This window comes from Alosa alosa, chromosome 22, assembly GCF_017589495.1.
Source record: "Alosa alosa isolate M-15738 ecotype Scorff River chromosome 22, AALO_Geno_1.1, whole genome shotgun sequence".
NCBI classification, from domain to species: Eukaryota; Metazoa; Chordata; class Actinopteri; order Clupeiformes; family Clupeidae; genus Alosa; species Alosa alosa.
Window position 1 is genome coordinate 12,912,807 of NC_063210.1, and position 22,957 is coordinate 12,935,763.

Below are 22,957 nucleotides of genomic sequence, written 5' to 3' on the forward strand. Positions count from 1 at the left end.
CAGAAACGTGAGTTTTCAACCATGTACAAACATCTCTATCACTTTTCTTCAGGCCCACGTATGACCTGATACACAAAGAAACGTTTTTCATTTTTTTCTGTACACAGATAATAATTGAGATAGGATGTTCACTACAATGGGTTGGAAATCAATTCTTTTGGAGTTCATCTTTCTCTTTCAAAAGCTGACTACACAAGCAGCTACGGTATTTATACCCTGAAGACCCATTTGGTTGCCACTGCATTTGGGGTTAAATAACACTCAACCATTTATGCTCTTTACATTGAAACCTTAACAAACTTCTGGTGACTTTTCAAAAGATATGATATTTTATCTAAAGGCACATTTGCGTTTGTTTGTTTGGTTTTACTCAAACACCTGACTGTGCTTTCACTTTGTATCGCCATTATCCATTTTTCTGTCGAAATTAATGACAGCAGCATCAGTGGTACCATGAGTTGAAGTGCAGAGAAGTGTGCACGGCTACATACCCCGTCCCCCCAACTCACCCCACACACACACACACACACACACACACACACACCCAGCCCTGCTCGACTCAGCATGCCACTCAGTGAGCAGACAGCATCCTGTTGTGTCGCTATCTAAATAAGGCCTATAAACCGTATCTAACGCAGTCCTCTCAGAGCCACTCAGGTGGAAAAGACAAGACAAACACCGCGTTAGAAGGGCCGCCACTCCTCTCTTTCTCTCTCTTTCACGCACTCTATCCTTCCCTTCTTTCATCTCGCTCCCTCACTCTCTCCCTATCTCTGTGTCTCGCTCTCCCTCCCTTTCTTCAGCTCCTCTCCTCCACTCTCTCTCTCTTTCCCTCTCTCCTTTCATCTCTTTTGGTCTCTCTCTCCCTCCCTATCTGTCTCTCACTTGCTTTCTTTCCCTCCCTCCCTCTCTCTCTCCTCCTGTTCTCTCTCCACACTCGGAGGACAGAGAGTAGGCCTCGTTTCCTGCCCCTAATCAGTGTTTACACCCGCTCAACGAGAAGCACTTGCTCCTGCAGACGTGTATCAATCACCCCTGGCCACTGAACACCACTCAGTGCATTCTCTCTCTCTCTCCATCTCTCTCTCTCTCTCTCTATCACACACACAAACACACACACACCTACACACATTTGTCTTTCTTTCACTCTGTCCACCTCCCACTCGCTGTATCTCTCCTTCCTCTTTCTCTCTTCCATGCACCCTTTTTTAACCCCTCCCTCCCCCCCCCTCCCTCTCCCCTCCCTCTCTCCTCCTCTCTCTGTAGTCAGGATCAGTGAAATTACAGCTAATTAAGGATGTAAATTGTGCTGGAGAGTGACAAAGAGCTGGCTTGTAATTCTGCATTAAAATGTCTCTTACCTCAGCAGAAAAATTTATCAGGGGAGGCAAAGTCAATCTTTACAGGGAGCCGTTCTTGCATTTTCAAGCGTTCCTGTGCCATACGGACCTGAAATGAACATAGTGAATGTACAGTAATGCATACTATGTATGACTTTAATCTGTCATGACAGAAATGGAGATTCGAGTGCATATTGTTATCATATGATATAGTTTTTAGGGAATGGTTCTTGTCACAAACATGACTCACAGAACAGAAACTCTAAAAGCATGCTCACTGGTAGGAAAGATGTATACAGAAATGCACAATAATGCATGCTTTAGTAGCAGTAATCATTGGTTTAAATTGAATATCCATATAGAGATGGATACGGATTATAGGTTTGGTATAAAGAAGGACGTGGTTTAAAAGCCTTATAAAAGAAGAACTGTACTTACGTGAAGTGATATTTGAATAAAAAACAACATGACAATGTGACAGAACACCCATAGCTTTGGTTTGTTTCTGTTTGTGATAATATCTTGTCTGTGATCCAATTTTTGTCACAGTTTAAATCATGCGCTTTATTTTAATAACTGAAGCTCTGTTTCTCACCCTGCTGGGTCTTTAAGTAGAAAAAAAAACACAGCCGCAATAAAAATTCTTCCGGATTTTAACAGGATGTGCATCATGTACAAACAAGTCCTCAATTCATTACCATGAATTGCAGTGAATGCATTTTGCTAAGTTAATTTATGTACATTGTTAAATGAACCCATTAGCTGTCATTGTAGCGCAAATAGAATGAAAGAATGGAAGAGAGAGAAAGAGAATGAAAGAAAGATAAAAAAGCAAGGGTATGTCGACAAATTGGCGACTTCGGAGTATGACTGGGACAACGAACACAAGAGACAGAATATGTGCGAGTATGCATCTGTGTGTATGTCTGTGTGTTTGAGACAGACAAAGTGAGTGAGTGAGGGACAGAGGGGGGAGAGAGAGAGAGAGAGAGAGAGAGGAGGGATGGAAAGAGAGAGAGAAAGCAGAAGGGATTGAGACGGAGAGCTGGCGGTAATGATCCCTGCATCCACGGGCTTGGCTCACCCACAGGCATGCTGGCGCCTATGGTCCAGTGGTTCCAAACTTGCTGAGGTTTGGAACTCCCATTACCCCTCAACAAAAGCAGGCAACCAAGACCTGGATGCTGTTAAACAAATTCATTTTCAAACACAATGAGAACTTGGCGAGCATTTTTTAGAAGCATGATGAATTGTACTCCAGCACAGTACATGCAACTAGCATGTGCCGCATATTGCACTAAACCAATAACGCCACTACCAACCACTGAGGGACTTATGACAATGCAGCCCATTCATACAACATTTTTTGGTGTGAGATTTTGAAGCTTTTGGATTTGGTTTTGAATTGATACTTTTTCATTTTTCACTTTTCTCTTCTTGCAAATTAAGTGTGACCGTAACAATTAAGAGAAAGTAAAGAATCAAGTAGTAGAGCATATCACACTGTAGAGTTTGCACCATAGCTAAAGAAGTTTAATGCCTGATGTCGGGACATGATGATGTTCTCCACAATGCCTCACTGACGGTGGTGCACCAACCGTCACCATCTGCAGCTCCATCCTTGAGGTCAGTTTTAGCCGTGCATGGCAGGGTTGTTGTTCGAGCTGGTCTTTGAAGCGTTTGATGGGCCTAGCGTTTCTTGTTTCGCCTCCCTGTGTTCAGCGCACCATAGAGAACTGCTTTGGGCTTCCCTGTATTCCTCTTCCTGCTTCAGACATGATGTGCCAATCATCATGGCACCTGTGCTGTGATGGATGCCACACATGGCTGCTGAGGCTTTCTCTGCAGCGCCGGAGATAATGTCCTGCCATTGGGCGGCAATGAGGGGAGACACCACACATGGCATGGGGCGTCAGTGAGTGTTGGGTGTGTGTGTGTGTGTGTGTGTGTGTGTGTGTGTGTGTGTGTGTGTGCTTGTGTGGTGTGTGTGTGTTTGTGTGCATGTGTGGTCCTGGGTGGAGGTCGATCTTACTGGTCATTGAAGTGTGTGTGTGTGTGTGTGTGTGTGTGTGTGTGTGTGTGTGTGTGTGTGTGTGTGTGTGTGTGTGTGTGTGTGTGTGTGTGTGTGTGTGTGTGTGTGTGTGTGTGTCTGTGTCTGTGTGTGAGTGTGTGTGTGTGAGTGTGTGTGAGTGTGTGTGTGTGTGTGTGTGTGTGTGTGTGTGTGTGTGTGTGTGTGTGTGTGTGTGTGTGTGTGTCTATATGTGGTCCTGTCGTCGGTCTTACTGGTCACTGAAACTTGTTTGGTCCTTTGCAGTTCCTCTGAAAGGCTCTAATCATGTATGCACACATTACAATCCGGAATGACCAAAGGAGCACAGATGGATCAGACTGGAATTAGTAAGTCAGTTATTGTAATGGGGGGCTGTCACTACCCTTTTTTACCCTTAATGATCAATTTGAAGTTAAAAAGAGATGTTCGAGGGATTGTGCCAACAGTGGGACAGCATTTGTCGGGTTTGGCGTGAGACTGGCAGAGGGAAAGAGAGAGAGAGATGTTCGAAAGTGGCACAAAAGCGCTGAGATGGATTTTGGAGGGGTAATACAACTACACCCTTTAAAAAACTGTTGATCTGTTATTAAAATTGACGTACTGTTTGAACTACACTATGGCTATATGGCTGCTGCAGACCTTGGAACAACAATCAGGGCAGCAAAAGAAGACACAAATCTAGGCAGGCAGACTTTTGGAAAATATCACCTGACACCAATGGGATGTAAAAGTGCAAATTCATGTTTTTCCTCATGGTAGCGAGTTTTTGGTTTTTGGCTCTTGTGACTAACCAAGGCTATGCCATATCTGTAATCTGAGGTAAGCCTAATATAATATCCAAATCAGATACATTTGCATACTGTGAAAGGAAGATACATTTAAGATAGATTTGTATCATTAACGCAAGCTTGATTTGAGATGATAGGATAAATGAGGTACAGTAGCTATGTTTGCATCCACAGAATCAATCTACACATTCAAAATCAGCTGCAGCTGCCCATGGTTTGTTGTGGGATTGCTATATCCAGCTAAGCTAGGTTCATTTGGCTAATAACTCTACCTACCAAAGTATTACCTAATAACATTACAGTATATACTGTAACACTGCGCTGTAATGCTTGTCGAATGCTTTCTGGACTGTATCCTAACTGTAGTCTACAGATATTAACACATTCATGAATCTAAGTTATCTATCATTATTTTACTAATGTTAATCATACCTGTCCTACAAACTTCATTGTGAGATAATGCAGCATTCCTTGTTCAAATAAATTAATGTGTTAATCATGTAGGTTAACTTGCATACCAACAAACACACAGTAGTTTGCTAAGGAGAATTTAGGCCTCCTGTTCAAAACTATTCTGCCTTTTGGTTCTGGAGACAAAACCTCCAAATCCATAGATTCACTCCTAGATCTGTTTTCTGTTAGGGTTGTTTTTGGTTGTGCATATTGCATATTATTATGGGAATGAGAGAAAAAAAAAAAATCTAGCAAACAACATCTATCTATCTATCTATCTACTGCAATGTGATGGTAGCATCCAGGAAAGTAGCTAGCAAAGTTAAAATGGAGAACCTATCTTGTTATCAGCGCACAGAAGCACAGAGCTGACCAGCTTTCCTGTTCTCAGTCTCATTCTTCAATGGCAGGTGTGAAGACATGGACAGTCCCAGAACTGTTTTCTAGCCCTCTCACGGGGCCCCCTCACACACACCCCCACACACACACACACACACACACACACACACACACACATCTGACACAGTTCCCCATCACCCCAGCCCACTTTCATCCAAGTTTAATTTCTTTCCTCAGAATCCGGTTCCCACCCAAGAGTCCGAGCCTTGGCCCTCGTATTCAGATTTCCCCAGCTGAGGTAAGCCCCATATTGGGTGTCTAAGCTTGTCAATTACAGCCGGCCAACGGGGCCTTAAAATCATAGACGTGTCACATATCAACCACCCACAAGTTTCGCCCAATGCACATATTCTCATCCTATGCATGCTAACTAAACAGACATATAGTGGCACACTGAGTACAGTATGCGTCTGAATATATATACTCGTTGACACACACACACAAACACACACACACAATTCAGGCACCCCAAAACACCTCATTCATCTTGATGGCTGAGAGGAAAAAAAACATCATTTATTTTGTACTTCCCCGATAATTTACTTTTTTCTCTCCCTCTCTCTCTCTATCTCTCTTTCCTTTTCACAGGAATTCTCCATTTCCCTATAAAATGAAAATTCATCTAGAATTACATCTTATGTCATCATTATGTTTATTAAGCGTGGATGATGTATATGAACAGCGCAGGCTTGCCGCTGAGTGCTTAATGATGCATAAGATTAAGCCGAAGCTCTCAGCTGTGCTGTGACTCCCCTCTGCTTCCCACTAGCGAAGCATGCTGGGAGAACAAGCTCCACGCAGCCATCAGGTGAACACCACGGAAACATCTCTCCCTCTCTCTTTCTCTCTCTCGCTCGCTTTTTAAATCTCGGTGTCCGACATGGGTGTTTGTGCATGCATGTTTAGGTGTCCATCACATAAGTAGTTCCGACTCATACATACATACATCCTGAGTGATGTAAAGTATGTATGTGACAGCTGTGCCCTTTCTCAGACGTCTGTGTGTTTGATTTCCTACGCATCTATATCGTCTATATTGTGTTTTAGAGGAGTGGTGTTTGCTCCTTCCTGTCTTCCATCTCCGTTTTCCTTTTTCCTTGAGCCGTTCAGACATCGTCACGTGTCTTGCCGCGGCAGTCTGTGACAAAAACATTATCCTTCTGCTGCTAAACAATCCAATAGTGCTCACCATGGGGGAGGAAGTTAACCTCTTTCCTCTGCGTCAGGCGTACACACACTCCCCCCCCCGACCACTCCACTCCCCGAGCCTCGCCAACCCCCTACCATTGCCACCGCCTCCCTCCCTTGACCACGTGATGCCTGCCACAGTAAATTCAAATCATTAGTCTCCTCAACCCCCCAACCCACCCCCCCATCGGAGGAAAAAACTTCTATTAGCAATGGAGACCTCGTAAGAGACCTTCCGCGGCGAGGCACTGCCTTCCCAATTCCCAGTGGAAAAATCCTGCTGCAAAAAACTAATTCTACTTTTAATAATCTGTCATGAAGACCAGAGGCAGTCATAAATTATGTGGGGGAGCATGTGCGGGAGCGAGCCACAAGAGGGAAATCACGCTGGAAAATCAAAGCCCAAGTTTGACAAACTTTGCCGAAGATAAATAATAACTTACAAACGGGATTAGTTGTTAAGTCTCGCCCGACTGCCCAGTCAAGCCACTCCAATCAGCCGCACTCCGAATGAAGAATTTATAGGTAGACCCTGTCATTAGTTTTAGTCTTCTCCTCCCTGTGTGTGTGTGTGTGTGTGTGTGTGTGTGTGTGTGTGTGTGTGTACCTCTGTATCGGTGTGTGTGTGTGTTTGTGTGTGTGTTTATATGCATCCAACCTTTTCTTTTGCCTCTCGCAGACTCATTATATTCTAGGCTTGTCGTTGGGCTCACTGATGCTCCTATTTTTAACTCTGTCCATGCCAGGGATAGAAATGGAGGAAGTCTGTGTTATGTCATATAGGGGGAAGTCCACTGTCCACTGTGATACTGTATATATTTGAAACATATATCAATGTTAGTATACCACAGCGTATTATACTGGACATAACTGCAGGATATACTGTAAGTCTTGTTTTTCACAGTACAGTATACTGTGTACTGTAGTGTGATTTGCTGTTGTGCAGTATAATAAAAATAGAATTCTACAGGGCAATAAGGATATGACATGGATTGAATAGTGTTTTTAGTGTGCTGTATTTTATCATTTCAGAATATTCAGTAAAATATTAAAGTTCCTTTAAAATCTACACTGACATTATGTTGGTAGAATACCTTATTGGTAACCCTATGAATATATAAAAATGAAAATAATGAAATATGAAATCACAGCTTACTGCTTGAACGCCACTGAATTAAGAATGAGCAGGATCACAGGATAAAGAAGGATGTGAAAAAATCTTGGCTCACTCTTTTGTTTTCATTAGTGTCACGCAGCTACACTTAATTAATATCTGAAGCCAAAAGAATCAAAACATTGCAAGGGGTTAGGGAGCTGTGATGGTGGTGGTGATGTGTGTCTGTCTGTTTTGTGTGTGTGTGTGTGTATGTGTGTGTGTGTGAGAGAGTGAGTGTTTGTGTGTGTTTGTGTGTGTGTGTGTGTGAGTAAGTGAGTGTTTGTGTGTGTGTGTGTGTGTGTGTGTGTGTGTGTGTGTGTGTGTGTGTGTGTGTGAGAGAGTGAGTGTTTGTGTGTGTTTGTAAGTGTGTGTGTGTGTGTGAGTAAGTGAGTGTTTGTGTGTGTGTGTGTGTGTGTGTGTGTGTGTGTGTGTGTGTGTGTGTGTGTGTGTGTGAGTGAGTGAGTGAGTGAGTGTTTGTGTGTGTGTGGAAAAGAGGATTCAAGGTAAAAATGACTGTGGAGAGAGACCACAGAGACAATGTATGTGTGTGCGTGTGTGTGTGTGTGTGCATGCGCGTGTGTGTGTGTGTGTGTGTGTGTGTGTGTGTGTGTGTGTGTGTGTGTGTGTGTGTGTGGGGGAGGGGAGTTGCGATGGTGGCGTGGGGAGTTGTCTCCCAACCACGAGGCTACACTCTCTCTGGTCCTCGTGTCAATATCTGTGTAAACTATCGACATGCATCATAATCGTGCCCTTTCTATCAAGTGCAGGCTAAAGAACAATCTCCATTAGCTGACAGCGGCCCCGGCAGGCTTGACAAATTTCACCCCCGACAAGAGGGGAAGGAACCGGGGCAAAATAAAGAGGCATGTTCCAACAAGTCTTGTCAAAATGGTATTGATTTAATCATCTGCAGAAATACACATTCTTGGGTAGTGTAGCGTGCAGCCGCTTCCAGACATGGTTTACTTTTTTTCTCCCTACCTCTCTCTCTCTCTCTCTTTTTTTTTTTTTTGTCGCTGGCAGGTGGCTCATGGCTCGTGGCTAGCAACCAGCAAGTGCAGTACCTCACTGGATTCATAGGTGATGAAACACACACTCAGTCACGCACATAGACATACACACATGCGCCACACACACACACACACACACACACACACACACACACACACACACACTAACCTTTTTTCTGTTACTATTACCATCTCTTCAGTATTGTTTTTCTCACTGAATGCTATTCCAACAATCCAATGACCCCCCCCCCACACACACACACACACACACACACACACACACACACACACAAAGACACACACTCACCTAAAAAACCCTGCATTCTATTTTTATTTAGGGCTATGAAATGGCACGTAATGATGTGAGTGGGTGAGTCTATATATAACCCTCGGAGTTGGCCAGCATCTCATCCCGGCTAAGACAGGAGTGATAAATAACACGAGCCCTCCATCACACCAGCGCAGCCCCCGGTATTCCCCTCGGCCAGAGCCCGAGGCAGCCAGCCAGAGGTCTGGGAGCGTTTGTTTAACACCGGGCCCTCTCGAAGCGGCTCACGGTGCCGTGACGTTAAGAGCGCAGAACCTGACGTTTGGCGGCCTGAAATCTAAAGTTTTTGTTTTCGTTTTTATTCAAGTTTTTCAAAAAATATGCCCACATATTTGATGTGCTTGAATGATGGCGTCTCACATGGATGTTAAAAAGCTACATCTGCAGAAGGGTTTTACAAACAGGATGTTTACCAGAGGATGTTGTTTTCCATTACGTGAATTAAGTTCCTGACAGTTGTTAAAAGGAATTTATAACACTTCAAAATAACATCACCCAGATCATAGCATAATGACCCTACACAAATATGCCATAGCCCTCCTGACATAATGTAACAAAATGAAATAAGGCAATAAATAAGCATTAGACAGACACTGCCCTCACACACATTACTGCTGGTGATACCACAATCACCACTTTCCACAGGACAGATCCAGCCCTACACACAACACTACAACTAACAACAATAACCCCAGCCCTAGGGTCCCTGCTCTTAAATCTCACTTGAGTAGAGGGGTATTGCCGCACAGCTCATCTAAGCAATGATAAGGTGAACACAAATAACATCATCCCCGTGACAGGGGTCTAGTTCGGGGAGTAGGTAGGGCTCCAGGGGCTCCAGGGGGTATGGAGGCCGGGGGTGGGGGGGGTCAGGGAGGGGGTGGGGAGGTACTTTGAGGCCCATCCAGGACCATCCTGCCCTTGACCCCGTCGGGATGAGGTGGAGGTGGGAGGCTAATGCCTCATCATATTGAGTTTGACTTTGAGCCCTGCGGACGGAGGCTTATAAAACAAAGGATAACAGGCCAGATAAACTGGAGGGGCCATAAACCACAGGGGGGCCGAGAGCCACTGCTCATCCAAGCCACACAAAACCCACCTCAGTGAGCTGAGTGGTCAAGCAACACTCCGTCTATTACAATACAGTGTATCATATAGGCTTCCCTTCCGCCATGACTGGATAATAAATGGCTCATTGACATTAACGCTGTAAAGTGTACTGTAGATCATCATAAGATAGCAATCTATATATACAAGAGTCAAATGGGGGCCATTGATAATAATCAGTTGAAGACATATTAATGAGGCTCTTGACTGTGAATTTGAGGTCAGAATATTATGTTGGCGGAGCTGTTATGCCAAACGTAAATGAAAATGGTGGCTTACGGTGAAACTGATCGGTCATGAATGGGGAATGCAGACTTGACCGATCATGGCGCCTACCCTTTATATATCATGTTGCTCTCAGCAAGGACAAAAGGAAATGCAGAAGGTGACAGGCCTGAAGAATACACCACATCAACATGTCACAAGTAAACAAACCACAAAAGAGCACGATGCATAAGTCGAAAGTAACATTCGTTGAATAAATGGCAATTTGGTTTTCGCGATCTAGCTTCGAAAGGCAGCACAGAGACAGTCATCCTAAGACTCTGAAGGACTGTTTTTTTTTTACGACTCTCGGCTAAAGACTGAAAACTGGTTTGAATTTGAGCTCTCAGGTCAACGCGCAAAGGCATGTGTCTATATTTGGCACACGGCTGATGAAATTCAGTGAAACTTTGATTTGAAAAGAGAGCATACAATGTCAAGTGTTATGGCGTTTTAATGTTCAATATCCATCAATACCACAATTACAAAATAGCAAGTCATCACTGAATGCAGTTGAATGACATACGTGTGACAACCAACCAGCACTGAGTAGTTCATTTGTCAGGTCATTAAAGGATTACTTTTTTTGGAAGGAGCGCCTTAAAAAAGAGGAAGAAAAACAATAAACGCTTGTCTCTGCGTCCTTGTTTGAGAAACGATACCCATCAAACAGCACTTAATGTCAATTTTCCTCGTGCTTTCTGGAGGATTGGTAAAGATTTCAGAGGGCAATCACCTTCCTCAAGGACCCAATTTATACTGTGCGGAGGATCCATGCACGAGGGAAATGTCGTCTTACTCGTACTGTGGCTGCAGAGGCCCTTTCATTTTCGACTGATGCATGTTAACCTTTGCAGATGGAGCGGTTATTGCTGTTGAAAAGGCAACATATTGCTTGATAAACCATATCATCTGACATATTTGCTGCTTGGTTAGCCAAACAGAGGCTGTTTTCCCGTGATTTTCCATGTCGAATTTGTCACCGTGCATGTCTTTTCTGTTTCAGGTCACAGGGTGAGAAGGGAGGGGGAAATACCCAACCATATCCCACAGTTCCTTGCCAATTTGAGTCATACCAGACAATAAGGTAATTTTCTTATCAAATGGCTATTAGGAGCTAATGTTTGAGTTATTTATTTATTTCCCCTTTTTTGGGTGGCAGTCTTGATCTTTGTGTCGATAATGAGGGGGCTTGTGTGAGCAGACAGGATAATTAATAGGAATGTCACTGACACTATATTAATAGCATCTTGCGTGACATCAATTTGGTTTAGATTGCCTTTTTGACAAGCCATTTTAATTAAAAATATCAACACAAGCATTGAAGGACTACTGTAGCCGTTTCGGGAAAATATCAAATAATGTTGCCATCTGGTACTTTCTGCATGTCTTGTCTTTGCGCTAATTATAAGTAATACTCTGAAGTTTGGTATCAGTCTCCGGCAGACATGCACATCAGCATATCACCGTGGTTGCCAGGAGCTTCACTGAGGAGGACGTGAGGGGCAGTGAAAATGGAACAGATGAGGAAGGTACACTACATACTCCAGCAAAACCATCACTTGTCATGATGACTTCTCTTTAATTCTCTCTCTGACCAGACCAAGTGGTCTTCATCATAAGAGCCCTTATTGCCATTAAGCAATACAGAAGTGAATAAAATCATGTACTTCACGTGTATGTATTTATTAATATACATTTTAAACTATAACCACGAAACCAACCACCAGTGTATTATTGATCCCTGCACTGAACTCTAACCCACATCTATCCTATGTGTGTACTGATATATTGATAATAAATTCTTATTTTCTTTTTACTTACATTATTTTTTATAAAAAGGACTTAAAATACAATTTAGTACACAACACTTAAGGACACGTAATATAAATGAATGGCCAGTTTGGCAAACCCACTTGAGTGGACCATCACTTCATTTGACCTTCACTCACTAACACCTGCAACCAGAGCAAGGGGTCTCCAAAGATTTTCTGAAAGTGTTTTGAAATCTCTTTCTCGTTTTGTTGTTGTTGGTCTTTTTCCCTTCATCTTCTGCTCAGTGCGGCTGTCAGGCGGGGGGTTGGGGGGTTTGGCGGAGTGATGCATGGCTCTGCGGCCACACGCTCGGCGTGTCTCACTGATCAGTGAGCTGACGGGCCGATCAATCTCCCTGACCACTCAGGGTCTCCCAGTCAGAGCTGTGGTCTCAATCCTCTTTTTACCCTGGACCCTAGCACTGGGCACTCACACAAGGAGCCCAGGATGGGGAGGGAGGCAGGGAGTGAGCTACACACAAATCATAAACGCAGGAAAACACACACACACACACACACACTCACATACACATACGGACACACATACGGACACACACACATATACACACACACACACATGCACCTTCACATATACAAACATACATACAAACATACACATGCACATGCACAAACAAATTCACATACACATACACATATTGACACACAGAAATATAAACACAAAAATGGAAACTTGGACAATAATGGCTTCTGCAAAGCCACATTTTTAGGTTGAGCACATAGTACACTATTAAAATAAAACATATTTTTAAACTTATACTGGCCTTAGTCAGTAAATCACACTCATCGGTGAAAGATGCTTGAATTGCATGTCTTTGAGTGTGTGTGTGTGTGTGTGTGTGTGTGTGTGTGTGTGTGTGTGTGTCCCTTTGAGTGTGTGGAAAAGAAATCTACAAAGAAACAAAAGGATGAATGGAAGGAAAGAGCGAGGGATAGAAAAAAGAGAAAAGAGCAGGAGCTGTTTGTGGGTTCTGACCTCTCCACTGACTTGTGTTGAATGGCGCTCTCCCTGGTTACTATGCGTCATGCTTTGTTTCACCTGACGGGTAATTATTTTTTCCATTAAACACACAACACATATTTCACTTAGTTTCTGGGAATGAAATTTCAATCAGGAGCCATTAATGCAGCCTAGACAAGGGGAAAGTTTAGAAAAATAACAAGATGCAACAGCAAAGAAAATAATATACTGTCAATGGGGGAAAGAAAACACAAAAATAATCATTTGCCACTTGAAGGTGATGCATATGTTAAATTGTCAACAACCACAGAAAAATTAATAGCTTTCTGCCATGGGAAAAATAAATGGAATGACTAGGCAATCAATTACATATTTCTTTTACTTTCAGACTCCTATAGAGTTTCTCATGATAAAACTACGGTAGGTGTAGTGAGACAAAGCATGTGGCGCTGAAAGGTATTTCTCAGATTATTATCAGTGCCATCACACGGTTTGATGGTGCTTCAGCATTTATATGTATAACATATTGCACGTGTTTTATGTCATCTAAAAAGTACAAAACATTTTTGAAAAGTAAAAATGACTTTGTGTTGCAAAATGGCTTCGTGTTGCATGAGGAATTCTGTTCATTTTAAGTGGAGCAAAAAAAAAAAAAAAAACAGAGAAGAAAAAAAAACTCCATTTGAGGTCATTTGTATAGCAGTCGGTTTGCGTAATGCGTTTGGAGGTCCATGTGGTCTGAGAGCTTTGTGCCTCATTAATTTGTCAATAAGACCTCTCTCCATCTTACAGTCAGAGTAATGAGGGAATGAAGCATCCAGCTGCAAACCTCCACAGGTCTTTGGCCAACAGACTGCCTCCCTCCAACCTCCCACCCACCCCATCAACAGCAGAGCTGACAAGAGGAATCTCTCTAAAGCATTTTACTGCTCAACATAAACTATATGTTCCAATTTGTGTTATGTCACTCATTACAATATAAGGCATTGATTATGGGCCGCTCATTTCCATACACAATGTAGCATGATAGTGTCGCTAAGCCCCGATCCATTTCTAACCCTAAAGATATCGCACAATGACAAGAGCTTCTTCTCAACCAGACAAGCATGGGTAATATATAAGGACACTTCAGAATAGGGCCAAAATAAAAAATACAGAAGGGAGGGTATCAGTTCATGTGTTTTTTCCTTGGGCTCTTAGCATATGGTTAAGTGTTCTGTTCTTTTAACCCCACAACTCAGGTATGTAAAAATACACCTTTGCGACTAAATGTAGTAAAAGTGTCATCACTGTAAATCCAGTAGGGACAGAAGAACCTTGAGGCCTGTGGAAGAGAAAGAGAGAGAGAGAGAGAGGGGGAGATAGACAGATGAAGAAAGAAAGACAAAGAGAGAAGAGGATGCATGGCTGAGCTATATGAACTAGCTTTCTGCCATAGCCAATGATGCTGTGATCACACTCTCTCTCTCTCTCTCTCTCCTTGACCCAGAAATGGCTGGCCTCTCTGTTAGTGCGATGATCTGCGTGGTAGGCGACTGTGAGGTGCAGTGCGATGCGTGTGTGAGCCGTGTGATGCGATGTGTGTGTGAGCCGTGGGATGCGATGTGTGTGTGTTATTTCTGCACCTTGGCCCCTGACTCTGATTTATGTTGCTGAGGGCACCTGATGTGACTCTCTGTAAACACAGACGAGGTAGGCCAGTGTCCATTCCCACACTGATGTGACTCTCTGTAAACACAGACGAGGTAGGTCAGTGTCCATTCCCACACTGATGTCTCTATCAAAGCACATGGGTACCATGAGGGCACTCTGTCAATCCGTGATCATGTGCAAAATAACTAGCCTGGCTAGCGCCACCACTTCTCAATGAGACGTGGTCTGGAAACCAAACGTTCATTTTCTCGTATTGAATGAAAAAAATGCCCAGATCCGTTTATTGGGTGCCACGGATGTCTATCAAATGCGTCTGTGCATAGCTCATCATCGTCTTGCGTTCCCCCTGTTCTGTGATTGGTTCCCTATCTCAGGCGAAAATTTGCTCCATGGTCTCCAGGCTGCCTTAGCAGCGTGAATCAAATCGCGCGCAAGGCAGCATGGGAACACCATGCTACAAAATAACAGAAATCAGGCACATTGATCAATGTCTCAGAGACAGAGTCAAATCAGAGGTGCATTGAAATTTGCAAACATAGGCAAAAGTTTGCGAACGTTGGCGAACAGATTTCCGTTTTGCCTTGAGTTTTCGAACACTCGCAGTTTGAGGAGGTCGTTCTTCGCAAATTTCCAGTGGAGCTGGACGTGAGCTTGACGAAGCGAAGGCAACAATTACGTTACAGTGGAATATTGACACCAAATCGTTCAAATTTAACTGTTCAAAAACATGTTCCCCACAAACATTCCCTTTGGCGAACGCACCTCAGTCTTTCTCAGCTTCATACTGGCTCTTCATGCTAAATAAAAGCTCCCTTCTGCTTTACCCAGAGGTGACAGGGAATTATACATGAAAAGTGGTGACAAGATATTTTTGTGATGGCAATAGATATAATTCAGATGTCCAGAGAATAGACATAATTATTAAGAATTGATGTATATCAAATTCATGTTTTGAAGGCATGATCAATACAGTGGGAACTGTAGCACATCCACAGGCAGTGTTTCACACCACATCTACGCCGTGAACCTGAAACGCCACGGATCGATACCCGGACACACACCCTGCACAAGAGCAAACCGTGAATCCGGCAACAATGATGATGACAGGGTTGGTTGAGGGATTGGGATTCAGGATTGGGGGTGGGGGGTGGCGTCTAGGGGCTCGTCCCTTGTCGGTGACAGCGAAGTTTGTTCCAGTCATTCATCAAGTCCCTCCCTGCCCACCAAAGGCCCTGGCGAGTCCCCAAGCCTCCTGCTACCACTGCGGGCTGGGCTGGGCTGGGTGAGGGGGGATAGGAGGAATGTGCAAGGAGTGTGTGTGTGTGTGTGTGTGGGGGGGGTTGCAATATGTGCATTTTAGGTCTCTTGTGTGCGAGTAACAGAGGGGAGGGAAAACAGAAGAGAGAGTGGGGGGTGGGGGTTGTAGAATCTGCTGATGTGCTCACTGCCGCTAACTTTGATGGATCTCTTGTTGTCACTTGCTTTTGGTCCCGATCCCTGGGACAAAACAAAGGGAATCATTAACTCTTTTGTGCTGCATGGGACGTTTATAGGTCTGGAGGGCTGGCCTGTGAGGAGTTAGCGGCTAGAGGCAGGGACGAGGGGATGGGGGGGGTGAAAACGAGATGGGGTGCAGATGGGGTCGTCCGGCGCGTTGCGAGGGCGGGGGGCTGGACCAAAATGGGGCACGTTGGGTATGCATGGGTGGCCAGGCACACAGGCCTGATTACAGAATGATTTAGTGACCGCTGATACGCCTGCTCCTCCCCTAGTGTCGTTCGGCTCGGATGGACCAATACAACTGGCAAAATGTGTACCTCTGCATGTGTGTGTGTGTGTGTGTTTGCAGCACTTCTCTGTGTATGGATTTGTCTGTTCATGTGTGTGTGTTTGTGATCACACAGGAGTGTATGTTTGTATATTTTTGGTGTGTGGGCATGTATTCCTACATTTATGGTCAGTCATACTGTATCCCTGTAGTGTGCTATGCTGACTGGTGTCATGAGTGCAGCTATTACTGCCTGAAGTGATTTGAGACTCAACATTAAGAGGGTTGTATAGAGGGACCAGCCAGGCAACAGAGGCTCTGGGAAGAGCAAATGCTTTTCTCTCTCTTCCCTCTCTCTCTCTCTCTCTTGTGCACGTGCTGTCTCTCTCTCTCGCTTTCTTCTCTCTCAGTCTCTCTCTCTCTCCAACTCCAAGATATCTCTACTCTAACTCTAGCCTCAGGTATATTGGAATGAAACGATCAAACGATCATCATCTACCAGTTAAGTTTACTGAAGCTGATTAAATCAGTCTAACTGTACATTCCAAAATTCCCTTCATTAATCTAAAGCTCAATGTCACTGCCATATAATATAATAGGGAGGAGAGGTAGTGAAGGTGGATTTTGCATATCCATGCATTTCACCAGGTCATTCAGATACCACAGATCTTATACCCACGATCTTCCAGCGAGCGGAAAGTTCACATGGAGCGTTCCTCTCAGAGATGCTGTTGGATGCTATTTTATGATGATCTGAAAGTTAGCGAGTGACGGGAACAGCTGTTTGGAACAAGCAAATCAGAGAAGTCATAATGTGGCAGCTGCTGGCGCTAGCCCTCCTGTGTCTGTTCTGTTCTCACACACAGACAGCAGATAGTTCTTGCCATTAGACAACATTTGTTGTGTTTTTTGGGCAATGAACTATCGCTTATCAGCGTAATACTGAAACTTTAACGTTGTACATCATAAAACATCACAGTTATTGTGATGCTGGAAGGCAGACAGGTGTGTGTAGAGGTAGCAATGTATACTTCTGACCTGGTTTAAAAAAAAAAAAAAAAAAAACACGTTCCTGTGTTTTTTCAACTCCGAAGAGAGAGACACACTAGTTTATCAACCGTTGTAGGGCTGAATTGATTAATAACTGAATTTACTCTGTCAAGCCCCTGCGCTTCGAAGCAACAAAGATTGCCACGCAACACAGCTTACAGTAGTCAACAGCTGCCCAGGAGCAGGCGGATGGAGATGGAGAGTCTGGTGGAGCGCCCGAGGTCAGAGACTAACAGCACTGTTAGGGAGGCAAGGTCACTTTAGCGAGAGAAAACAGTTCCTCCCCACGCACACCACCACCACCCCTCCCCCCCCAATTCCTAACCCAGATCTCTGGGCCATCTTTGAGCAGTGGCAACTTTGACATTGATTAAGGCATGACAACAATGCACGGGGAATAGAATCATCAAGATGGATGCACACAGCCATGCTGAACTCATAAGAGAGGAAATTCTTTTTTTTCCCTATCACTATGGTTACATGTACATAGAACAAACATAAAGCCTGGGATGCTCTATAATGATTATGGTTATGGTTACATGATTTAGCAGACACTTTTGTCCAAAGGGACTTACAAATAAAAACAAATAAAAAAATACTCTATATTGTGGTGGGGACAATGTGCAGGCAATGTCTGTAGTCCAACATCAAAAGAGGGAATACGAGTGAATCTTTCAATATTTTAAGAGAGACATAAAGAAGGGAAAACATAAAAGGCATGGAAGTTGCCTTTTTTAAGGAGGATTTTTAAAACACTAATTTGGAATATCCAAGACTACACCAAAGACAAATCGAGCCAATAAACAAAAATGAAAGACAATCACTGCACACAGACATTAATAATTCATTTATCATGGCACTGTACTTAAAGGAACCGTATGTAAGAAATGTATTTCAATTAATCATAAAATGGCCCTGGTATGTCATTAGACATTAAGAAATCATGTTCATTTCAAATACTTATATCACTGACAACAGTAGTCCAGCCAGGATATTGTCATTTAAAAAGTGAAGTTGCAGCCCTCAACTGATGTTGATGTTGTGTTTTGTCATGTCATGTTGTGTTTTGGCCTGATGCGCCACCCTCCACCTATCTACTAATCACGAAGTCAGTAGTGTTTCGGCATCGGGTTGGTAACCTCGAATCAGGGGAGAGGGGGAGGGGATACACCGCTCTACAGTAATTTGAAAGTGATTGCAGCACCAGTTTTGGCCACAATCTTACATATGGTTCCTTTAAGTAATTTCCCAGCTAGTGTACCTCAAATTTAATTTGAATCTTGTGCACTAAAAGTTACCTCCTCATATGACCAGGCATGAAAACTCCTCACCTTTCGGCGAAATTCGCCGTTTTGAATCCAAAATAGGGGACTTGCGTGGTTCGCGCAGATCCGATGAGAAAATATTGTAGGGGGTATGGGGTTACAACTGAGTTTACAAATCACGCGCAGACACGAATGCGTTGTAAGACAAGAGCCCAATTAAAAACTTGTCTGATCCAGCAACGATTATGTGAATGCAGCCCTTATGCATTTAGCCAATTAAACAGTGGAAGCTAAATTTTGCCGCGGATGCAACGCGAACAGAACGCTTGCGCTGGAATAGCCTCCCTGTCAGTGTGACTACAGATATATGCGTCTGAAATGTGAGCCCGGCGAGGAGAGATCATGGGAGAGATGCTTATTGATGTCACAGGTGGGCTAGTTGAAACGTTCAACTTCTGTCAGATAAAGACGTTGAGATTGGTGTAGCAACTGTTGTTAAAGTTAGCGATATTGGACAGAAATATAGACATAACAAGTTCATTTGATGAAGAATACGTGCAGTTTTAGCCATCTAGATCGACAAAAGGTGAAGCAAATAGGCATACTTTATCAGTATAGCAAAGGCTAATGTCAATAACTAAATAGTTTAATTAAATGCTCCTAAACTGGGCTGGTGCGTTTTGTCGAGTTCAGAGACAAAAACAGTGTTTGACATGGCAATGCTGTCTTTTAAGAAACGCTCAGTGGCCTGACACACTAGCACAATGCCACAATCTGTAAGTTGCCTAGCTGCAGGTTAAAACATTTCAAACCAATTTTACAAATTAAAGCCTAGTCTACCCTACCCAAGTTTATTTATTACCTGGTTTGGTCCAACAAATATTCAGACTTATCTTATTCAGACTTATTCTAATAGTCTACTATGAAGTGTCCCGTAGGCCTATGAAATCTTCAGAAATGTCTGATAACTTCAGGCACAAAGAAAGAAAACTCATGTAGATTACTCAGGAGGAGAGGAGGGCCAGGGTGAAGCATGTTGCCAAACAGCTTAGCAAACAGTATTTTTTTTGTAAAAAAATAGTCATTTTGTAGTTTGCTTTCTTTATAAATCTCTGGTTTTAGGCAACTTCATACTCCATGGAAGCTATGCACTATTGGCAACAATGTCACTCGCGCTTGTTTTACTATGAAATGGCCATTTCCCACTTTGCGCACCCTTCTCACCTTTTTCACCCCTGACCTGTTTTCATGCCTGATATGAAACTAGTCATTCTCTTTTTAGTGTACTTTAAGAAAACTTAGCTTGTTCTGTGACTTTAATTCATTCCATTTGTTATGTGAGGACAACTCATTAGAATTATCATTTATTATCATTAGACAGAAATTTTAAGCCCTCGTTCCCCGGAGATGCTAAGCACTCTTTGTTTTCCCTCTGTTTGCATTGAAATAAATGTGAACCTGCTGATGCAGTAGATTAATGTGTGTGCTGCATGCACGCTGCATGCATTCGTTCATCTGGAGTGTGTGTGAGTAATGGGGGGTGGGGGGTGGGGCAAGAGGTTGGTCTTTTTCATGGGTCTGTATCTGTTTGTTTGATGGTCATTTAACGTATGCCTGGCTAATTAATAGGGATATCACCACATGCCAATAATACAGAAATGTAAAGTAGAACATGTTCTGGATTGTGATAAATGGGCGATGGCCGGTGGCCGTGTTCTTCTGGAGAACGATGCATGATGACAAGACGACTGCATTAAAAAGTACAAAATGTTCACAAAAACTTCCTTAACTAACTGGTGGAAAAGTTATCTACCTTAAGGAGTGGTCCAGAATCCACCTGTCAATGTTCCATCTTGAATCGAAACATTCCGGAACCTTCTCCACTGCTCCACATAGTTATTCAGTTTCTGCTGATCTGATGACAAGAAGAGGGCTCTCTTTAGTACATTCAGGTATGCACATGGTTAAAAAAGACTCACAAAAAGATTAGAATTCAATAGCCACCAACGGTGGATACTTTTTGAAAAGTAGTAGTAAGTAACCCACGTTGCCAGAGGTTCAGGGTGAAATAGGATATGCATTATTTACGGTCTCTCATTCCTTACAAGGACATTACCACAATATGGAGATGATAAACTCCTCTTAATAAGACTTCAAACCAACTGAAGGAGAAATCATTAACAGTCCAGGTGTTTTAAGTTTGAAGGTATTATGGGCATACCATAAATGATGTATTAACATATTGCTTCAATATGGACAATAAATCTTGCAACTATACCTTTTTAATTCTCAAGCTGTTCAATATAGCTGTGCCATAAACAATTTGTACAGCCCATAATTATTTTTAACATTTAATCTCTATAAATAATATTGATTAATTAGCCAGTCAAAATTACTGAACATGATGTATGCAATATACATCACTGTCATAGAAACTCCTGCAACGATTCATTTACACTTGAAGTGTTTTAATTAGAAGCAACCGAAACTTAACTTTGATGGGAAATGAGTGAAGACTGTGTGTCAGAGGTCACAGTTTACATGTATTTGTTTAAGTCAGAAGAACTATTCACAATATTGACAAAAAACTTGTCTTTTTATGTAGCTTGTGAAATCAGTGTGGTGTTAAAGGCTTAGTGTACGACTTTTTTACACACTCAGTCTGCACAACTAACTTATTGTGTCAATACAGGGATTTATAACATATAATGTATGAGAATGAACTACATTGATGGTTTAGGTATGTTTGTTCTGACACAATGGAAAGAATATATCTACTTTTTAAAAACCTACTGCTATCAGAAATTAAAGAAATACTATGAGATCAACCCACTGCAATTGGTCATAAATAACATTAGCCTCATAAAACCCCTTACAGCCTCAATTAGCCACTAAATCTGTGAGATGAATACCACCCCACTGCACACTTTTGATGAGTGCTCACAGCACACAAATACACACCCCCACACACACACCTACAACGCTACTGTTGTGAAGGGCAGCTATGCATCTACCATTTAAGGCAACATTTGCCAACTCAACCCGACATCAATTACAACTAATGCACCGGGGCCCTAACACGCTGCACTGCGTTCAGGAGATGGATAGAATGTAACGACCTTTTTCACAAGGCCCATCATTGGCTTCACCATGGTATTAGTACATTCTAAATAGGGCCGTTTGGTCAGTCAACCCTTAAATATTTGGGGTCTGTTGGTGCTTATTGTGAGCGGAGGGTGCGGTGGGGTGTGGGTGGGGGGTTGGCGTTTGTTGGGGAACTACATACTTAGCGTAAGGTCCACATTCTTCGTGCAGATTGGCTTTGTCCCTCATTGTCATCATTACGGGGTGCATCAGAAGATACACACACACATAAAGCACCTGGCAGACAGAGAGGATGAAGGTCACACTTGATTTGAATGCCTCATTTTTATTCCTTAATGAACCTGGCAGTGCATTCTGTAATGTAATGTAATGTCTTGGTAATGCCAGGCGGTAATTGGGACACTTTTCAGGCCCGCGTGCAGCCTTGGTGGACTGGGCATGTATCACTCATGTATCATTCCGCTGGCGTTGTAACCAGTACTCGGGGTCCACGCGCCACAAACCACAAGCAAACTCCACTGTCGCCATGCTTTTTACCAGTTGATTCTCCTCTCCAAGCTAGCACCCTGTTGACACTTCTGCCACACAGACACACTACTCAAACACCCAGCAGGGAACAAGAAAAATAGACCAGGCGACCAGCTCCTCGCTCACTCGTCACCAAATAAATCTCAATATCCAGACACAAAAGCATTCGCAGCTTCACAGGTTTAATTATGTTGACTCCAAGACAGCCCTCGCCCTCCCATTCGAGGCTGATCACTGTACAATTGGAAGCCCAGGTAATTGATAATGCCTGTGTGAATAATGCTGTCAATTTTCTCCCTAAATCCTATTTTGGTGGCCATCTGGGTTCTCTAAATGACACCCAGGGGAGAAGGGGTAATAGATAGTAATTACTCTGAAGTCATTTTCCTTCAAGAAATGTTTAGCGCTTATCTGTTTTACAATTAAAATGGAAACAAGTCGCTCCTCGCGCACTTATTTTTCATATAGAGTTTGCGTCACCATTGATGGCAGTCTCTCAGCCCCTTCTCCTCTCGAGACTCGCTTATTCTAGCGACCAACGTGCAAATATACCATGGCAAATGGGGTTAAACCATCAAAATAAGGGGAAGCATTTAAGGGAAAAAGTCTGAAGCACTACTCAAAGGGAAAATGCTTTCCATTTGTAGCAGAAAATAATGTGATGATGGGGATGAAGGCCTTGAGAGGACTTTTTATTATGCTTCCGTTCAGT

General features: G+C 43.1%; 1 long non-coding RNA gene across 1 annotated transcript in view; it reads right to left on the reverse strand.

Moving 5' to 3' along the window:
* Positions 1 to 1,366: 1,366 nt before the first annotated feature.
* Positions 1,367 to 22,957, reverse strand: part of LOC125287594 — a 62,069-nt gene continuing 40,478 nt past the window's right edge. Inside the window, exons 3-4 of the long non-coding RNA XR_007192384.1 lie at positions 20,426 to 20,527; positions 1,367 to 1,449 (exon numbers count right to left, since the gene is read on the reverse strand). This is a non-coding gene — a long non-coding RNA (uncharacterized LOC125287594). The remainder of the gene's footprint in view (positions 1,450 to 20,425; positions 20,528 to 22,957) is intronic.